Source organism: Equus quagga, chromosome 3 (genome assembly GCF_021613505.1).
Source record: "Equus quagga isolate Etosha38 chromosome 3, UCLA_HA_Equagga_1.0, whole genome shotgun sequence".
In the NCBI taxonomy this organism is placed as follows: Eukaryota; Metazoa; Chordata; class Mammalia; order Perissodactyla; family Equidae; genus Equus; species Equus quagga.
The window spans coordinates 60,629,187-60,644,611 of NC_060269.1; the positions used below are offsets into that span (position 1 = coordinate 60,629,187).

General features: G+C 48.1%; 1 protein-coding gene across 3 annotated transcripts in view; it reads right to left on the reverse strand.

Moving 5' to 3' along the window:
* Positions 1-15,209, reverse strand: part of GATA4 (GATA binding protein 4) — a 77,696-nt gene extending 62,487 nt beyond the window's left edge. Inside the window, exon 1 of one of the 3 annotated variants that reach the window (XM_046655694.1) lies at positions 15,079-15,209. The gene's annotated coding sequence lies outside the window, so the exon portion shown is untranslated. The remainder of the gene's footprint in view (positions 1-15,078) is intronic. The other 2 variants (XM_046655695.1, XM_046655696.1) reach the window with 2 other exon arrangements.
* Positions 15,210-15,425: the final 216 nt, after the last annotated feature.

Here is a 15,425-nt window from a genome sequence, read left to right on the forward strand (position 1 = left end):
GAAGCGCCTCCCGGGCCTGGCGCCCGCTGCGCGGTCCCGCTTCCTCCCCGCTTCCCGCCCCCGCGCGCCTGCGCCCCTTCCCTCGGGGCCTCGGCCGCGGCCTCCTCCGGGCGCCGGCACCTTCCCTGCGGAGGCCCCCTCCAGCTCGGCCTGGCCCTCCGCTTCACCCGGGTGGCCGTGGGGGGGGGGGGGGGCGGGGGGGGGTGCGTGCAGGGCCCGAGGCGCTCCCCACGAGAGGGGAGACCCCGCCAAGTGAAGGGGCCGCGCCCTTCGAGGCGGGACTCCGCGGGCAGAAGGATCAAATGCAACCCAGTTTAGAGGGAGGAGAGTCAGTTTCAACACGCCGTAGGTGAGAGGAGAAAGATCAGGACGCCGGTGACCGTTCCCTTTGAATTTATTAGAATTCTTATATAGTGATAGATAAGAAGATGGGTAGATAAAAGTAAATACACTTACATGGAAAGACGGTAAGGTACCAGCGTGGTAGTTCCCCCCACCCCCATTTTTATATGTTTCTGATTTTCTAATTGAGCAGATATTCTTTTATAATAGCCAAACACTTCACTTGCGCTGCTTGAAAATTTAGTTCAGCTCAGCCTCTCGCTCAGTTTCTCCCGGTGCCCCACCTTCCTCCATCTTGCTTTTGCGTCGTTTTTCTGCCCATCACCCTTTCAGAACGCGAGGAAAGGCTGCCGGGCAGGGATCTGAGCGCCTGACAGACTGCGGAACAAGGGCAGTTTCCTTAGTCCCTCTGCCTTTCTGGTGAGAAACCCCAAGGCTGCCTTCTCTGTTGGTGACACTAATGTGAGGATCACGAGCATATTACCTACAAAGCACTTTCAGTTAATGAGAATTCAAGGAGTAAGTCAACACTGAGACAACACGGAGCCCTAAGGGGCTCAGGTTTTTCCACACCTTGAGTCAAGGGCTAGCCCTGAGAGGTCAAGGGCCCTAATTCTACCTTAGATGTGACCCAAGAACTGGAAAACAGGAAGTCTTTTTCTCTGAGGCACAGTGGAGAGAGTGGAGGGAGGGAGCCCAGGTTGCTGCCATCCAAGAGACTCACTGCAGGACGCAGCTGAGGCCAGGGACCGCAGGGTCTAGGCAGCAGGTGTGCGGTGGAAGCTCACTGATCTGGAAGTCAGGAGTCTCGAGTTCTAATCCTGACTGCCCCCAAAGGCAAATCACAACTTCTCTAAGCTTGGGTTTCCTGTCTGTAAGATGAAGAGACTGGACCCCTTCTTGCATCAACATTTTGTGACTTTAAGGCTCCCCAGATGGATATCACCAAATTGTGCCATTCTGTGCCTCAAACGGTTCTATATATCACGGGGCTCCTTCTTGGTCCTGCCCCGTGAAAGGGTGGGAACACCAGGCCTCTAAGTCTGAACCCAGTCTTCGCTGCAGATGAGTGTGCTCAGCGAGGAACGCAAAATGTGAGGCCCATCTGAATGTGTATGATAAAAGGCTTAGACTGCAGATGAAAACTTCAACCTATTTCCTAGGCAAACGTTTATCAAGTAACAGCTAACCCTGGGCACTTACTATATGCCAGGCTCGGAGCCAAGTATGTTGCATGGATTAATTATCTCATTTGTATACACAATTACTCTATTGCCCCCATTTTACAGATGAAGTAACTGAGGCACAAAGCTATTAAGTAACTTGCCCAGCTTAATAGGTGGCTGAGGCAAGATTTACAAGCAAGTAGGTTGATTCTTGAACCCAAATACTGCCACTATGAGCAAAGCATAGATACTGTGAGGGACATAAAATGGAAAAAGCTTTCTTCTCACATATCCTCCTTAAAATTTTTTTTAAACTTCCATTCCCAGAATCAATCCCTTTCCCCCTCTGTTTCCACAGCCTTTAACATATTGTATTTCAGTTTAATCTATCCACATGTCTACCTGTCTACATACCCCTCTCTCCCAAATTTCAGTCTTCTTGAGGGCAGAAATCCCATGTATGATATCTCTGTATTTTCCATAGTTTCTAACGTGTAATAGATGTTTTTAAAAGTTTGTAGAACTGAATTCAGAAAACTCGAATTTCCAACTTGTCCTTACACAGTGTAAGTTTCTGTCTTTTATGCCTGAAGATGTAGTATAGAGAGGTGGCTGAGACACGTGCCATGGTCCCTTCTGTGGTAGGCAAACACAGAGAAGCTCACATGCGGAAGATGCCACGTGACGCCTCACCAGCACCTTAGCCCCAGTGCACCCATTGGTGGGATGACCATGGCCCCAGATACCTTCAGCCCACTTATCGGTCACGGGACAGCATTTCTCTGATGCTAACACTGACGTGGAGCACAGGAGTTGCAAGAGACCTCAAGGATTCTGATCCAATCCACTCATTTAGTAGAGGAGGCAGTTAGGACCCAGGAAGGGCTACAGACTTATCCAGAGTCACATAGCTATTTAATGGCAGCGCCAGGAGTAGGTAAGCTGGGAGCCTGGTCTTACCTTGCTCTTCCATTTCAACATGCTGGTGTAGGAACTGATCTCTCCCCTCTATAAATCTGAATCCCAAGGCCAAGCTTTCCTCACCCTGATGCAATCACTAGGGTAAGAAGATTAGCGATAAGGCAGCCTGGAGCCCTGGGGTAGTCTGGGAACCTGGTTAGCACTGCTCCCCCCCTACCCTTTGCAGGAAGGTGCAAACAGTGACCCTGGCTCAGCCCTGGATTGGGGGCAGGTGGGGGCAGGAGGATGTGGTGAAGGGTCTTAAGGAACCATAGATGTTCAAAACTATAGTCATTCCATGCCCCTCTTAGTGTGAGGATAGACCAAGCTAAAGGGCATTCGATACACAATACACTTGTAGACTGAATGACTTCCAGCTATCCTGTGGACTCGTAAACATCCCAGCCTTCCAAGTAAAGGAAATAAGGCAGCGAAGTGGGGGAGCAGCATAGTGGGCAGGGTTCCGGACTTGGTCTTGTTCTGACTCTCCTTGTTTCATAGGGTGATCCGAGGTCCCAGTTTATGCCTGCCATCCTGTGTAGTTATCGGTAGTACACACATTCACTCATAATTTCACATAAACTAAGTGATCACGCCCTGTCACACGAACTCTCTGAGCCTTCATTTCCCCATCTACACAGGAAAGGATTTTGAGTAAACATCTTTCAAGTTCTCTTTTCACTGGAAAATGCTTCAATTTTATGAACGTAGGGCTCCAGGAGGAGCCTCACGGCTTCTTTTGTCTGGGCAGCTGAGAGCAAAGTCACTTATGGATTGGTGACTGCTCTGTGACTGACACCGAACTTTGGGCCTCAGGTTCACCATTGCCAAACTGGAATTAAAAATAATAGTAATAAAAGAAAGCAGCCCTTCTGAATAACACGTGAGAATTCATTAGAGCTCATCTCCCAAATAAGCAAGTCATCTGTTAATTTTATTTATTTTCAGCATATGGGACAAATATCGTCACCACTGTTGGCACCCTATCAGTCGCCTTCCATCTCTCCACCAGTTTGTTTGTATTTAACATCGAGTTAAATGGAGGAAACAGGATTTTAAGATTCGGTTCTTAATTGGGGCCATCAATTCACTGTGTCGTTTTTTTTTTCTGCCTGTGACGTTTCCCAACCCTGTTCTCATGATAAAGAAATGTTGTTGGGGACAAGTTTGTGGCAAGGCCACCTCCTCAGTGTGCTCCTTGTTGTGGCTACCCCAGCAGCCACGCAGTCTCTCCTTTCCTCCTGTTCCCACACACACATGCCCTTTACACCTGCTGACTCTGCCAGGTTCAAGAGTGTGTGTTTGTGCGTGTGTGTGAGTGTGTGCTTTATTTTGTCACTTCATTAAGTTTAAAAGGTCCTGGATGGATGGAATAGTATTTAATAATTCTCTGTATCCCTCATGGCGCCCTGCACACAGTAGGTGCTCATTTTATACTCAAAAGAATGAATTAATCATTGCATAAATATGAACAAGAGATGTGCCTATTTGTGAAATGCAGATAATTTCCCCACACTTATTTACTTGCTCACGTTTCAGGAGAGCTCAGGCACAGCTGCATTGTGAATGTGTGGCTTCGTAAACCACTCCATTTGTATCATTTTGATCTCACATGTGGGGGGGCTCTTAAACTGCTATTTGCTTCACTTTGTAACTTGCACCTTGCAGAGGCTGGATGATAAATGAGAGATGAATAATTCCTTATTGCTACTTATCTGCCGAATCTGTAAACTAGTGTCAGCATTTGCTCAGTTGGGTTTAAAGCTGTGCCTGGTATACTTATTAACCTGCTTAAAATAAGCCATAAAAATGGGCTTGGTAGGCAGTTGTTTTAACTAATTTTTTAAAATGACATTGGTCATTTTCCACTAACTCATGGGGTGACCTTTGGCAAATCACTTAACCTCCCTGGGCCTCACCTGCAAAATGAAAGGGGGGGGGGGGCCTAGATCAGCTTTAAGAGACTTACAGCTCTGTCATTCCTTGATTCCATGATTTTCAGATGAGTAAATTAAGGGATCTTAATAAGACCTATTAGAGCGATTACAAATCAGTTCATATGGGCTATCTCCTGAGTCCTCGGCATAGCCCTGAGGGTGGGGGAGTCAACACCTGGTAGTCAGAGCAGGGCATTTTGAGTTTTATTCTGTTACTTACTAGTGGTGTAATCTTTGGCAATACAGCATCTCTGAGTCCCAGTTTCCTCATCTATAAAATGGGCATAATACTCTAATAATACCCACACTGATTACCCCAGAGGGCAATGAGATGTGAGGATCAATGTGATATATATGTGAAAGCACTTTGATAAATGTTATTCATTGTCCCCAATTTACAGATGAGGGGATCAATTGAGGTACTGTTTGCTTAACTAGTTTGTAGCAGGGCCAAGGAAAGGATTGATTTCTCTCCTTCTATTTTGATTACATGTGGAAATTATTTAAAAACTATATAAAGACTGAGCACTTTGGATACTTCTCTGGGGTCTAAGGTGGTCAAGAAAAACCTGTCCCTGATGAGACATTTCTGGGAATGCTAAATGGCATGGTGATAAGAAAACCAGTCAGCACCTTGCTTGCCCACAGACCTAGGAACTCCTACCTAGTAGAAAATAAAGCGTTTTTCGAAGGCATTGGAACTATGCACCCTTCCCAGCCCTGGTTCTCCTCACTTCTCAGATCTCTTGCTTTGGGCTGCATCCTGGCCATGTCAAGGGTACATAGGGTCTACCCAAGGCTTTGAGTTATTCCCTTCAGAGACATATGCAGAGAAACTAGTTTTTGCTGAGAATCTTTGCTGTAGAGAATCTAGTCAGCAAAAAACCCAGTGGGTGTCTGGAACGTGCCCTTGTGATAATCATTCTTCAAGACAGTACCTATCACCATGCCTATACATTGCAGGGGGCTGGCAAATGTGGTGTGAAGATAAATATGGTGCCCTGTTTGCCTTGCAGATGGAGAAGGGTGGAGATGAACTGACTCCAGCCTAGAAAAAACTGAAGTTCTGCAGTTCTGCCCAAATTCTATTCATACACCTTTAGCAACAACCAATCGACCAACTAAACAACAAAAAACCGAAGGCTGACCTCAAAGTAAGAAGAAAAGAAGTATAGAGCTTAGACAAAGAGGATAGGAATGCTATTTCAAGTCCATATCCTTAGTGCACTCAGACTACAGGGGTTTTTTTGATGTACAAACCCTTACTTTTTTTTTTTTTTGATGAGGAAGATTGGCACTGAGCTAGCATCTGTTGCCAATCTTCCTCCTTTTTCTTGAGGAAAATTCAGACTACAGTTTTTTATTTACTAGTTAACAACGATGAACTGGCCTTTAGCTCAATATTACTTTTATCTTTCGTTGACCAGAATGTGTTACATTAAATTAAGAATCTCACTATGAGATCTTTTGAAGTTCCCGGAGTTTACAGTGGGATTTTTTTTCTGTTTCTTTTTGTTACCACTCTCCCTCCAACCCCACCCCACACTCTTATAAAGGCAGCCTTCATCTTTATAAACTGCTACTTATTATTCCTTTACAAATTACAACAATTTCAGTTTCAAAAGTGGCAGTGACATTCATTAGTATTTGTGTTGTAGTCCATTAGGTCTTCAGGTGCATTCTTAGTGGTTAACTTTCTTGCTTTCACAGAGGTCCTCCCTTCTGAACACCCTCTCCAGCTTTTTGGCCGCCACTGAAAATCTGTCTTCCCTCCCCTGCCCAAGTGCCCTCCTCTTCTCCTAGGCTGGGAATAATCAGCTTCTATCTGCAGCTGGGCTAGCACCTGGCCTTACATTCCACCACATCCTTCTGCCAGCAAAGGGAGTTTTGAGAAGAGAAAAAGTTACAAGAATTTAGACTATTGTTTTCAATTTCAGAAACACTCAAGGTTACAAGCGAAATTCTGGGACAATCTGGGTGGCTATGAAAACAGTTTCTAATGGGGGAGGGGTAGCCTGGTTGTGGAAAAATCACTCCCGCCGATTATAAATGTCTCCAGCCAGGAATCAAGAGTTCAGAACCGTTCTTTGAGTTTGAGTCCATTGAGTTTTGGGGACTTGAAAGCTGAATTCTCTAAAACAGATAAGCATTTGTCATAAGTACAATAGTCATGAACTCTTAGGAAGTGAAACCTATCCTGGATCTGATCAATCCTCCCCACCCTTCTCAAGATATTTCTTTTTCTACTTTCAGAGAAACAAGAACTCATTGTAGTTCATTTGGAAGATACAGAAAGCTATAACAAGGAAGACAAAATCTATCCTTAACCACACCACCCAGAGAGCACCCTTGAGACCATGAGTGTTCTCTCCTCTCTCTCTCTCCCCCAGTTTCACACTGCATGGAGTGTTTTGCAATCTACTTTAATATATTTAAATAACATATATTGTATAGTTTAAATAAATCTATTTAACATGTTTAAAATATGTTATAAGACATTTCCATATCATTAAATATTTATAGAAAATGTTTCGATGGCTATGTTGTGGATTTTGCATAGCTTATGTAAGTAAACTCTTACTGTTCAGAGTTTATTTCCTATTTTTCACTACAATAAATAAATATTTGATGTGTCCTTGTCAAGTCCACATAAATTTTGGTAAGTAAAGCATCTTGTAAATCTCTGATTATTTCCTTAGGGTAAATTTCGTTACAGGAAAAAGCGGGTCAAAGAAGATAAACACTGGTAGGCTTTTGGATACATATTGCCAAATTGCCTTCCAGAAAGCTGGCATCCAGTATTCCCACTACCATCAGAAGCACTCAATTTTGGGTAAGATGATTTGAAAATACATTTATCAATTTGTCAGGTAAATTTCCACTTATTATTAGACACATTTAATTTCTGAAGCATTTTGAAGCCACAGATTAAGAAACAAAGCCAAACAAAACCAAGGGGGACATTGATGCCCTGCCAAAGGAACCACACCAAGGAGATTATCTCAGGGACCGGGAGAGGTCCTGTCTGCCCTCTAAGGTTTGTGAGGATTTCAAAACATAAGAAACGAAGCACAGACAGGTTAAGTAATTTGCGTGAGATAAAACAGCCAGTAAGTAGTAGAGATGGGATTCAAACTACATTATTCTAACACTAGAGTGTAAACTCTTACACTGACCTAGGGACAACGTACACTCGGTTCTTCATCAGATCAAAAGTTTCCAGAACGTTCTCCGCGATGAGCTTGTTGTCCATAAGTTGCCTTTTGTAGCTTTTCAGCTTTTAACTGGCAAATGAGAATAATTTCAGATTGTTTCTGAGGGGAAATTTTATCTTTGCAAAGGGTGACATCCTCAACTATTGAAAGGCACATTCATACATCTTATTCCTGGAATATGCCAGAAATAGAAGTGAAATAACTTGCTGGAGGTCACCCAGTCTGTAGGCATTTGCCTTGGGACTCGAATCCAGGCTCTGGAGAGCGTTTGGTGACGCTTGTAGCGCTTTCTTTGACCTGGCAGCAAATATCCCTGAGGCAAGCGGCAAGAGAGGAAGGCCAGCTTGACTAAGGCCCACAGTGCCTTCAAGTTTCATGGGGTTAGTGTCCCAAAGCTGGGCATCTCCATCCCCAGGGGAAGGTTGAAGAGGAGGTGTCACAGCTGGGTTGGTGGTGCACCTTGGGGTTGCAGTGGCGTGAGGGGGTTAGCACGCTGAGCTCACGGGTGCGCAGGCCAGAGACTTCTTCCCCCAGGGAAAGACCTTCCAGTCCACGGAGCTGCTTTCCAGCGGGAAACCCACGCGGGAGGGCGTTCCGAGCAAGAGGAGGGTGGAGCCTGGGGCCTCATTGCGGGCCTTCTGGAAAGGGGATTCCTGCATTGAATGGAAGGCTGGACCAGATAACCTCTAGAGCCCTTCCAACTCCCAACGTCTCCATTTGTACGTCTTACGGAGAAGAAGTGGACTCAGGGGACTGGAACGGTTGATTGAGGGTCCCGCCCTAGTCGCCAGCCAGCGTAGTCCTCATCTTGGGCAAATAATTTAACCTGTCAGTACAAGGCACAATGCCTGGCGCGGAGTAAAGCTTTGTAAATGTTTGCTGAATGAATGAATGAAAGAATGGGTGCATGGATTTAAGTCCCGAGTCCCAATGGATACTGCTGAAAATTGGAACCTTGCAGCGCCCTTTGATTGGAGTGGTTTGAATGAGACAATGTAAAATATATTAAACGTCTTAAAAGAAAACGTGACCCCCCCCCCCCTCCCCCCCCCCCCCCCCCCGCCAAGCCCAAAGGGATTCTAATTCGTCCTTACCCTGAGAATGGGTAGAATGGTAATTTACCAGCATCAGTCAGCATACTACCCAGTGGTGAGCTTTGAGTCCACAGAAAACTGTTTCATTAATCCCCCCGCCGCCAATAGGGCAGCTCCGCGCCTCCCAGGGCCGGGTGGGGCAGGCCAGGCCGCGTCCCTCCCTCCTCCCCCGCCCCGGATAAATGCCGAGGTCTAATGGATTGTTCATGCTGCTGTCCAGATTAGATAGCGAGCCCCTCCGTTATCGCGGCTGGAGCAAACCCGAGCGGCCACCAGGCTGAGAGCTTTCTAAGACAGCCCCGCGCGAAGCCTGGGAGGCTAAGGGCAGAGAGAGCAGAAAGACGCTGAGGCCCCAGGGCTGTTTCCACCTAGCGCCTCCTCGCCGAACTTGCCCTAAACGCTAAATCCTGCCCGCACTCCCGCAGCATTTAACGCAGCAGGTATCCCATGAGATCGCTAGCGACCATCCGCTGAATTCTAGCCTTCGAGAAGCTAGAACACTTTGCCGACCCCACCCCCTTAACTCGAGAGATGCTTTTGCACCAACAGGGGCTACTGACTGGTAGGGTCGCATCTTTCCTAATTTTTTGTTGTTCTTGAATCATTGAGGAGGAAGCAAAACTGACTTTCTGACCTCCGCTATAAATTCCCCATGGTCAAGTTTTTACCTGTTAAAGATCTTGTTTCTTAAAGAAAATTTTCTTTGAAGTTTTCTCTAAGTTTCTTAAAGAAATAAACTTTTTTTTTCTTATGAGCTATTTTATTTTGGTCTCCAGTCATTTTCTGAAAGCAAAAAGGATCTACTATCAGCATGTTATGGAAAATAAAATTTTCACGTATGCTCTAACAACAAATTCCACATAAAACAAATAAAAAACCCTCAACATCATTGTTTATCTACAAGGAGAGACTAATTGTTCTATCATTATTACGATAGAACTACTGTGATATAACAGAAAGCAAATAAAATCTTAGCTGGTGAACAACAAAAAGTTATCTATTTATACCATATCAATTTCCTGTTAAATCGTTGGAGTTAGTGAAAAGTCCTAATAAACGGTGTAGCAGGCCAAGTTACCTGGCTCAGTGTCACACGTTTCCCCAACATCAAAAACAAAAACCCTGCACCACGATTTTGAGTGAATCAATCTTGTCAGACATCCACCTAGCTGTTGGAAAGTGGTTTTGTAGTGCACTATTTATTTAGAGGTGGAAATTTAAGAAATGTCTTAAGGGCAAGCAAAACAGCTACTATGTGGTTTAATATTCAGAAATTAAAATAATTCGCCAACAAGAAGGCTTCTGATTCATTGAACAAGACATTTTATCGAGTAACTTCTGCGTGCAAGCAGTACATCCGAGTTAATAAAAACGAATCTATTATGAGGGGTACGGGTCTTGGGTTGGGATGGAAAAAGACTAAGCTAGACGCAGAGGGAATTCAAAGGTGGGGTGTGTGTCTGGGACCATCCCGGTCACTAAAATCAGCAGGGTCTGCAGCCGGCCAAGAACCGCGGCGAAATAGAAAGGCTCACAGGTAGAAAAGAAGAGCGAGTTACACAGATAAAGGACAGAGTAAGGGGAAAGGATTTTGATTGAGCAAGAAAAGGAAACTCTGGAGCTGAATTAGAAAGAGGGGAACGAGAAACGGAGAGAGAAAGAAAGATTAACAAGGGAAAGCAGAAAACAAGTTAGGACAATACTAAACGAATAAAGAAATCCCTGAGAACGGAGAGTGGATGAGGGAGTAACAACACGTCTCAGTAGCTAAAGAAAAAGCGGCAGCCATTTCAGCTCGCGCCCAGCGCCGACCCTGGTGAAGGCCGCACCCGGCGCCTGGACAGTGGCCCCCTGCTGCGGGCATTTGCGCGGGGACAGCAGCTACTGCCCCCGGGTTTAGCGACATAGGGTGTTGAAAGGGTCCGCCAGGGGTTTTTTCTAAGACCAGGAGGAGGCGTACTGTGGAATTGTCGAGTTTGGGGCGCGGGCTGAGAAGTGATTAAAGACAGCGTCCTTCCCCAGAACCTCAGCGGGCCCAGGCCTCCGAATCCTGTTGCTGCTCCGCAAGTCCCAATTCCAGAAGCTGCGCGAAATCTCTGCCTCCAGCCTCCACGCCGGCAGGGGACCATGCCTGCAATACTAAGACTCTTCCAACGGGGCTGAGGGAAACTCCCCGAATCCAGTCTCCGTGACTGCTAAGCCCGCGACCCCGGGTTGCCATCTATGCCCCTCAATAACCCTCGAAACCCGATCCAAGAAAGGATTGATCCAGCGCCTTATGGACTGGGGTCGGGGGTTGGCTGTAACCCTAGGTGTCTCTCTGTACGGGGATATTGAGGTGCAGGACAGCCTAACTGGGAGGTGGGGGGGGGGGGCGGCGGTGGTGTGTGCGTATATGTAAGAATAACCGCTTTGATGAAACTCCTACGGTGATTCTTGGCCTATTTAGGGACCTCACGTAGGCGGTCGCGAATGGAAAGATGCCATGGGGGACAGTGCTTCGCTACGCGCCTCGCTGGCCTGACCATGGGGCAGCGGCGCTGGCGCGAGCAGGTCCAGAGTCCCCTCTGTGCCCGTGGTGAGGGGGTCGCAGACGGCGGGCGGAAGCTCTGCCTGTCTTCTCCTTGGCACCTCCGGCCGTCCGTGCATCCAGCATCCCGCGGGTTCTGAACTCCCCAAAGGGGTCCTCAGCGTAGAGGGCGACCCTGGAAGTGTTCTGAGTAGCGCCAGGCCCAGGCCTCAGTTCGGACTCTACTGCCTGCGGCCTGGGCTTTCTCGCCCACCAGCCCTGCGCTGTGGACGCTCAGCCCCGCCGGAATCCTGAGGCCGGAGACGCGACCCTGAAGACCGAGGGCGCAACACCGGTCCGAGGTGACCTGGCCCACATAGCGCCATATTGGTTAAAATGTCATCAAACTAATCCAGCCTTGCCCTTGCCAGCAATAGAAATGATGAGAGGGAGCTCCGTGGTCTCGTGGGCCGAGGGCGGGACGTGGCAAAGACCTCAAGAGGTCTGATTGTTTATTTGCAAGGATCCTCTGGTTCCACGGTTCGTTGTCGCGCCGGTTGGCGGGGGTCCTCCGAGCCTCCGGTTGCTGAAGGAGCCCTCTCCATCACCACCACCTCGTCCCCACCTGGCCACGCGGGCTTGGCACTGACAGCTCAGCCGCAGGGACCGGAGATTCAGACGTTCAAAGGCCCAAAGCACCCTATGGGAGAGCAGCGTTGTTTCAGGCTTCCACCGCCCAGTTTCCGCGCGCGCTGCATCCATCTCACTGGGGCTCTCTCCAGGGAAGCTCTCTGATGAGGAGTTGTTTAGCAACCGGTTTGAGCCCCTGTGCGGGAGCCCCGGCGATGTAACTTCGGGCAGAGTAACCTCTCTCAATGTTTCTTTCTTCTGGTTTCGCGAGGAGTAGGAGAAGCGACACCTCGATGTAACATGAATTTGTAAACTTCTAAGCGCCTTACAAAGGGATTAAAATTGGTCACTGATTATTACTACTGTTTTCCTCTTCCTAACTTTTCTTATTTTGGGACAATTCTCTGCCTCTTTGAGGGGTCCCTGAAGCTTGTCTCCATTCCCCTTCCTCCGTGCTTTAAAAAAATGTGACTTTCGTTCTCTTCTCCAAACTCTCGGCAGGGTTAGGACTGTTCGCCCAGGACCTGGCCCATTGAGCTCTCCCCGGGACACTTTTAAGGTTGCCGTTACTCCCGCCGGGCTGCCCGCGGGGACCCCACCCAGCCTGCCCGCTCCGGCTCCCTCTCCCGGGCTGCGCGCCCGGCTCCGCCGCCCAGAGCTCAGGCCCGCGCGCCCGAGGCCGGCGCCCGGATTTGGAACTCATCCGTCCTCGGTTCCTTTTCATGTCGCCGACAGCCTTAATACTGCTCTCTTCCCTTCCCGCCCCTGTCCTTTCCGACCCTCCGCCAGAGCTTGACGCCGCCTGGTTTATTGACCTTAGATGGGCCCCGGGGCTTTATCAGACCAGCGGGGGCATCCAGCGGCGCACGCCCCCTTCCCCACTGTGGCGCGGCGGGAACCCCTTTTAAGCTTTTCCAGCAAACTCTCCTTCCTGCCGCATCCCCGACTCCGCTCGGAGAATGGACAGAAAAATCGCCAGCATTCGCATGATTGTGGAGAAAACCCAGGCAAGGCCTTCAGGGCCACGGACATTTTCCTGGGCTACTCCTTTATCTAGATAATGCAGGTGAAAGTGCCTCCCTCCCCCCCAATTATTCGGATAATTGTCTCGAATCTCCACTTGGTGCTGTGTTTAGACAGTTGAAGATTGATCGCTTCAATTTCTTCAGTCTCTAGGCTGCCGCAGCCAATCCCCTCCTCTCTGTTGTCCCGGCCCTGAAACATCTCTGGACTTACACATGCAAACTATAGTTTTCCATCCTATAAATCACTTGGCAAATATAACAAGGCATTAGAAAGTCATTTGAAATGGATATTTCATAGGGCTTGAGAAATAGGGCAGGGATAAAGAGCAACTTATTAATGTTTCCTCGATACCAGCCAGGGCAAAACCTCCTTGAAGAATTCCCCCCACCCCGCCAATTGAACTGGCCAAGGCAAAATCACTAGAGGCAAATTGTTTAGAGAAAGAGGAAACCTCTATGTTGCTCAAAATGAACTCTAATGAATTCTGGAAAAAGAAATTCAAAAAGTGGGACTTTCAAATATCCTTTTACTCTAGGCTGATTTATCCAAATCAGACTAGCAGAAACAAAACACTTACGCCACTTAGTACTAACAAATAAGCCAAACCAATTCTGTGATGATAAATCATGGGAATCTAGCAGGCTTTCACAGTAAGGTTTTCCCTCAGTTCAGATCAGCACTTCCCGGATTTTGTCCTGCTGAAAACTTCTCAATTTCTCTTAACTTTGGAGAACATGCAGAGGAGTGAGAACCTCGGCACTGGGAGAAAATGAGGAGGGGTACGGGAACCAAAGTTAGGCAGGGGAAAGATAGGTAAAGCAGATTCTGTAAGGTTGGAGACAATTGTGAATTCACCCCGCTGGGAGCCGGCAGGGCTGCCGGAGAGGAAACTGACCAGAGGGAACAATTTTCCATTCTCTGCTTTGCAGAGCTAATATTTGTAGTAAGTGCACAGACACTGAGACTTTGCACTAAATCCCACCCAATTCCAGAAGGGCATGCACTTAGTCCTCCTGAGGCTACAAGAGTTAAAATGTGCCATTGTCTGTTTTCAACGTTTGAGCAAGCAGAGGACGCACATACAGCCCCGCTGGGTTCAGACTCTCCCAGCCGCGGTCGTTAAGCAATGCTTCCCTCTGAGCTCAGGGTCTCATCCTTCTCTACCCGTGTCTTCTCAAAGATGCCCCTCTGTCTTCACCTTTGTCTCTCCTTTTCTTCTGGACTCAGCCCTTTTCTCAGTTACAAATAAGATTAAAAGCTCATTTGCCCAAACTCTGGATTTATAGGAAGCAGAGGTAATTTTGACCTGTGTGTAAAAGCACACGCAACCAAGCTCTTCAAACACGCAGTGGGCTCGGGGAAGGAAGGCGCAGTTACTGTGGTACACCTGCGAGACCCACCCCCACCTCCCTTCCCGTCACACGTCTGTCTCCAGAAAAAATGAACCATTAAAGGCCACACCAAGCCTGGCTGACGCTTGGCCTGTGAATAGGCCAAGAAAAGTATCAGCTCCTGGCCGCCCTGAGGCCTATTTACCGACTCACCAGTGAACCCAACAGGAAACACCGGTGAGCCTTTCTGCCTGGAGAGCATACCAGGCAGGTCTGGCATGGGTCAGGAAGGGGGTCTCTCAAGCTTTCCAAGGGGGTTCTCAAGACAGAATGCCGGCAGCAGGCACCGGGGGAAAGCCATGCGATCTGAGTGTGTTGGAGGGAGCAGAGGCAAGAGGCCCAGGGGCACCTGGTCAGATGCGTTTGTTTTTTTGTGTGGTGTGTATTTATCTGTTTTTTCTTGAGAGGCTGACCATCCCCGTTGATGTCTGATTGTTGGAGTGGGAAGCTGAACCGGGAAATACAGAAGCTATAATGTCACCCAATTGTGAGAAAGAGAAACAGAGAGAAAATGAACCAGAGAGAGGAAGTGGGAAAGGAAGGCTTGCCTGTGTGGCTTGGCCTGGGAAGAATCTCATCCTTTCTTCCTGTTCCCAAAGGTCTGAGAGCCTCTTGCACATCCTCCGTCACACACTGGCTAGTGCTTTCCCTCCCCTCTCTCCCCACCTCCCTTCTCCCGCAGTCTGATATTCAGCGCGATCCCCACCGACCTTCTATGCCTCCAGCCCTGCGGCTCCTGGGCTCCCTCAGTGCATCTCCCTCTCTGCCCTCACAGAGGGGTCACCAGGAGGGCCAGGAGGGGACTCACCCACGGTGGGAGCGATGTCCCAGTGGCTCCTCACACCGGAGCGAGGCAAACTCTCAGGGACAGTCTTAGTTCCTCAGTCCCGGGGATTCCAGGCTGTTCTCAGCGGGTGGGAGGGAGGCTTGTGAGCTGCGTCTCCCAGCTCCCTCAGAGCTCCCAGCTTTCCCCTCGGAATTAGATAACAGGAAAAATAGATAAGAGAAGTGGTTCATTAATTCAGCAAGCCCTTTTTTTTTGGTATGTGTACAAGTGGAAGGAAGCCCTGCTAGGGAATGCAACCCTGTTGGACATTTTTTAAAAAAATCAACATTCACAAGCTTCCAGAGATCCGTCTGAAAGGTCACTCAGAA